The sequence below is a fragment of the Aptenodytes forsteri genome, unplaced genomic scaffold (genome assembly GCF_000699145.1).
Source record: "Aptenodytes forsteri isolate BGI_AS27 unplaced genomic scaffold, ASM69914v1 Scaffold217, whole genome shotgun sequence".
Taxonomy (NCBI): Eukaryota; Metazoa; Chordata; class Aves; order Sphenisciformes; family Spheniscidae; genus Aptenodytes; species Aptenodytes forsteri.
Window position 1 is genome coordinate 1,772,660 of NW_008796222.1, and position 6,133 is coordinate 1,778,792.

A 6,133-nucleotide genomic window follows, 5' to 3' on the forward strand; every position below is an offset into this window, starting at 1 on the left:
CTCCACTTGGGAGACTTTTCAGCTAGTGCTCAGAAAGCCAGGGAGAGCGAGAGCATCACTTGAAACAGCAGACTGCCAATTGCTGTTAATGAGGCTGAAAGGAACCACGTCCCGTTTTTTTGTCAGAGTTGAATAATGCTGTGTCTCCAGAGTTTGCACAGAATACCAGCCTTACCGGTGCGCCTCATACGGATGTCCACTAACGTAATGTCTGTAGTCAGTCAAACCCTCTGTAACGAATGAGGAATATGCTTTGTGATTGGCACTGTCATGGCATGGGGCACACGGGGTTGATGTTGTGCATGGGTATCATCCGTGACTCCAGTTCAGTTTGGGAATTGTGTTTCCTCAGTACAGTAACATTATCAAGTATTTAGTAGTGTTCACCACCCGTAGCCAAACTCTGCAGCCATGGTCTCAGAGAGCTTCATCACTGGCACCCAGCCAGGCTGCTGACATGCAAGCACATGCAAGCACACGCAAACTGACCTTGCCACTCACCTACTTCATCTGAGGTGCATCATATTAGGTCCTAAATGATTTTACCAATATCCCTATGAACTGACAGCGTCTCCTCTCCCAGTACTGACAAGATGGGGTTATCTGCTCATACAGATTCTGTTTGCAGAAGCCCCGGAGCCTCTGCTGATACTTCTGGTGCAGATGTGTGCACAGAGCCCTGGGAGAGCTCCTTGCTCTCTCTGCTCGCCGGGGCTCGTTGTGCAGAACCAGCCTCACAGATTTTGTGTGATATAAAACTCCTGAAAGTGATTCAGTGCCACTGCTGGTAGCTGGACTCCTCAAGGACACTTCGGCCTTGCACCTTCTTCCAAACGGCGCTGCAACCTGGCCCTTGGGAGGTAGCCACTTCAGGATCTTTCATAATTTAAGCAATCATACCTACACTGATGGCTCAGTTCTACCAGGATTTCTCAACATACTTAGCTAAGACAAGTACCTAGTCTTAAGAAAAATATATTCTTTAACACTTTGCACCATGCTTCGGATGTAAAACAGGGTCTGCTAACATGTTCACATTCCTTCTGCTGCTTAGATATATTGCCAGAGTCATCACACCAGGTTTTATGACGGTGAGATCCCACCTGACTGTTAGTGATGATTTGAGAGCAGGATAAATCAACAGTAGGAAACGTTACATTATTGACACCTTGTGGGGTGACAAGCCACAGCCAAAAATGTTTTCCATGGCATCTTATGCCCTATATTTGCTTGTGGATCCTTATGTGAGAGTTGTGTTAATGTCAACAGCTAGTACAAGTCATCCTGATCTATACAAATGCTTTGCTACGGCTGGAACGGAGGCAGCAGTGTGAAATACACTGACCTGGTGTGCATTTTAGGTTGCTGCACAAGGGATGAGCTTGGAGTTTCTCTTACGCTGTCAGCGGAGTTTGAAGGTTTTAACAGACTGTGTACTCCCCTGTAAAAAGCCTGTGCGACGAAAGATGTCTCTGGAGATTCCTCCCTGAACACCCAGGGACTCGCTCTCATTTACACGAAACCCTTTGTACCACCTGAGCGGTCTAAGTAGGCACATTTGCATTCTCTGTGCAAGGCCTGCTTTAAAGATGAAAATGCTGTGGCAAGACATCCCTGTGTAATACGTAATCCTTGCTTCCAAAGGCCATCCAGGGTGAATGTGGGACTGCTCTAACCTTCGGCCTTTGAATGCAGGACACAAAAACTGCTTTTGGCTACCTTTCCCCCCTGTTATATCCCTGCTTCGCATGCCCTCAGGCATTCAGAGAATGAGGTGCTCAGCCTCATTCAGCCTTCATTCAGTCCTTGAAAAAAAAATTCACTTGTTCAGAAAAAATAAAAGGGTGCCACAGGATGGCCACCAGGCTCCTGTGGTAGAAAAGTCTGACCAAGGGGTTCTCTCATGTGTGGATTCCTCATAATCAATGTCAGGAACTGCTGAGCATCTAATCACTGCAGCCAGTCACTAAAGGCTTAGTACTCTGGTTATGGAAATGTAGTGAAATTGGTGCAGCTGATGTTTGAAGTCAGGTTTATCTATCCTTCTGCTGTGTCCCTCTGTGGATCTAACACAGGAGGGGCACTCTTGCTACGCCAGTTCAGTTAAACCTATCCTTTCACCATCCTTGCGGTACAATAGCCAGGAATAGCGCATTACTCTGTAGAGTTTGATCAGTAGTTAAGGGGATACAATGTTATAAGACCTTCAGATAATTTAGTGATGACTGCATTATTCAAACATTTCTGTGGTCGCGGCAACAAAGACCCTGGCACTGCAGAGCATCTTGTACCCATGTGTGCAGCAAAGGGCAGCAGTCATACCAGGGCCTAACTCCCCTGGTACGAAAGCAGATGTAGGCACTCAAAGGCCATTTAGGTATTGAATCTCATTGAAAGCCAACATGATTCAGGGTCCCAACTCACTTAGGCATTTTGGTAATCTCTTAGCATTCTGAAACATATAGGGGGCTGCTTTTGAATTAAGGAAATTGAAAATAATGTGTAGCTGAAAGTAAGAGATTTCCTCCATTTATGGACAGCAGACTAGGGTATTCTCAGCACATTTTAACCTTGTTTGAAGCCCTGCTGTGAATCTCTGCAGCTTTGATCTCACTGTAATACAGAAATGACCAGATTTTAGTAGCTATTGTGTCAGATGGGATGATGTTGCTTCAGGGCTGAGCGTGATTTGATTTTTGGTGCTGCAGAAAAACCTAATGTCAAAGAGGGCAGTAGAACGTCCTTAACTAAAATTATCTCATGCGTCCTCTAGCTGCCTGAGATTTGCTGATCCCCCTAATAAAAATAAACTATCTCAGTGCTGTCGGTGAGTCACAGAAAATCACTAGGTTTACTCTATTGATGGGCAGCTCTTTAGAAATCCCAGTTTAAACAAAAGAGATAAATGCCTTATGGAGAAGATGCCCAATTATGCAGCTGCACAAGCAAGTGGTCACAGAATGGCCCCAGGAACAAAGCAGCTGTATGAGTCCAGTCTTGTGCTGCGTAAATGCCATGGGAAGGGCTTTGCTGGAACTGTGGACCAGATGACAGGCAAGGTGCAAGGTAATGCAGGCAGGAGCAGGGAAGACGTGTTTATACTGTGTCCCTTCTAAGAGCACAGCATACATAGGCAAAGCTTAGGAGCATGTTCAGCAGGCTTTCTGCCACTGTAAAAGCTCAACCAAAATAATGCCAGGACAGGCTAACATTAGAGCACAAGTCATGTTAAGGTCTAATTCTGGTGTCTCTTGCTAATTGGTGAAAACGAAGTGGTCTGTGATCATGCATTTCATTCTTGTAGACTCTCTCTTAGGTTACAAATTGGTGTGACATGAGATTAGGAGAGTCCTGGAAAGTAAATACCTGCTAATACCTCATTATGAACTATTAGACATTTATTCGGATTTGTTTAAGCTGAGAGGACAGCTGGTCTACAACGGTTTAAAGAAGGAAGCAAATACTACTAAGTATCTCCAGGGTCTTCTTTGCTTCTTAAAGGCATTTGGTTAAAGGGTTGTTATCTGTTGTCTAATATTACTGTATCTACCATTTAGAGGACTCCAGTCAGGGGCTCCCCTCAAAGAACTAGCCTGTGCTAAAGCCAGCCACCTTCCTGGCTCCCAGTTCTATTTATTGAAGATGCAGTTATTTTAACTTTGTACCATTAGGCCTTTGGTTATTTTAATATAACCAAAATAAAAAGTCTTTGTTTTCTTTTGTGTTTAAGAGTAGAAAAACTATTTAAAAGCCTCTAAAATGTAACAGAAATATCTGATACTGGGTGTCACTTACAGTAGCTGTCCAGTTATTGTAAAATCAATATAAGAAATCGGCTTTCCAGACTTACAAGTTCAGCATGGTGAAATGCAAGGTCATACACTGAGGAAGAAAGAAATACAGTCTTATAAATAAGCAACTGACTATTTCAGGTGTAATAATGACTCAGAGAAATTTAGAGGGCATATGAATAAGGTGAACATAAGTTAAGTGAACATTAACTAAGTTAAAATAATCCTTATGTGCATAAATGGAAAAATACCACATAGGTTTAAGGAGATCAGATGACTTGCATTTGACTTGTTGCAACTGATTCTGGAAGACTTGTGTAGATTTGGTGTTCAGAGCAGCCCAGTGAGAATATTAGTGGAGCAGAAACACACTCTGTATTAAGGTCCAAGGATTCTGTATTACAATAAAAGTAGGGAATGATTTTTATTATCACCAATACAAATTTTACAGTATTAAAGGTACAGGTGATCTCTGAATGTTGTATTCTTTTTCTGTAGCCCTAGTATACACCATGGAGGCTGTCTAACAATAAGTGCGGCTATTTGGAATTCAGTATAATCAATCTCAAGCTAAATCCTTGCAGCATAAAAAAAGACAACTTTGCAGTCTGCAGGGCTGGATTTAAGAAACTTTTGGAATAGCTGAATGTACCTTCATTCTATTTGTCCATACTGAAGCACTCCATTTGCTGCGATATCCTGAAATCACTCTCAATACCAGCTGAGATTTAGACAAAAAGTAACATCAGTTTTATTTGACTGAATTACAAATTTAAGAAAATAACTACTGAATTTGGAAAACAGATGCAAAGTAATAACTCAGCTCATAACTACCTGCATTTGGATATTCCCAGGGTCCTCCTCTGTTCCATTCAGCTATGGACTGACAAGACAGTCACAGCTTCTGGAGCCAGAAGTGATCCCTCAGATGCGGCTGGAGCCACACTCCTTTGGGTTTGTCTCCTCTAAATCAAAGTCTCTCACCTGGAGCAAGCCATTTTCTCCGAAGTTCTAAACTAGCAGCGGGTTACAGGGAGTATTAATGCACCCCCGAGAAATGTCTGAATTCTACAGTCTTGATAAATAATTTAATCAGGCTATCAATTTATGGACTTGTCGTTGATGAAAAAATGCCCGACACAGATGAGGCAGAGGTGCTTTCAAAATGCAACCTCGTGCTGGGACCTAGATAGAATTACGCACCTAACTTGATTCATTCAAAAGTGCAACTATATCCCTGCTTTACATACTGGTTTGTGACCAAGCATTGAGTAATTTCTGTGTTTTCATGAGTCTAAATATGTAAACTTCCTGGAACACAAAATTCTAGAGCAACTTGAAGCATTGCAGGGTTAAGATAGCTCATTACTAGCTTTAAATAGGGACTAGTACCAAGACAAACTTGGGGAGAACTTCGGTCATCCTGGCTGTTTGGAGGCAATTCCAGAGAAACAGAAATGAGTGGTCTCTTCAATCTGGTATACAAAACTCCAGTCATTAGAAGTTAAGCCTAGAGAAAATTATATTAAAAATGAAGTGTGTATTACCTGTGAGGAGACTTAACCCCTTGACCAACTTTCAAACTGCCTTACTAGACTTTTCATCCCTGCAAGTTGTAAACTATGCTAACAACCACAGCTATTAGACATGATGCAGGAAGTAATTCGGAGAAGTTCCATATCCTGGATTATGCAAGAAATCACGAGATGGTCACAATGGGCAAGTCTAAATGAGGAAACTTAAAAACACATCCCACTTGCTGAGTGTGGGTTCGTACTTTGCCGAACTCAGAGTCTACTATGGAAAAAGACGCAGATAGGCACAGAAAGGAAAACAGGCATGTAGTCCCTGCCTGGATAATCACGGGACTCACTTTCTGGACTGTACTGCAGCAAGTGCCTATGGGGAAGTATAGATACATCCACTATTCCTTTAATTCTACACATCCATGTGTTCATGTTTCAAAAGGTTTCCCCCTCATTGTGGCAGTGGTAAACATAACCCAGACCCTCTATGTATCACAAAATCCTTAACTAATCTTGTAATAGTTAAACAAGGCTTCTAATTGCATCTTTCTCCAGACCTTTGAAACTTTCTTGAGCGGCTGATCAGCGCTGCAGCCAGAGCTCAGAACATCCAGAGTCCAGAGCCAGCAGAGGGTGCAGGAGCAGGCTAACTTGCTCACACCATGACTGGCTCAGCTGTTCTGCTAAAAGAAGGGCTACAGAGAGGAAACATAGAATCATAGAATAGTTTGGGTTGGAAGGGACCTCTAAAGGTCATCTAGTCCAACCCCCCTGCCGTGGGCAGGGACACCTTCAACTACATCAGGTTGCTCAGAG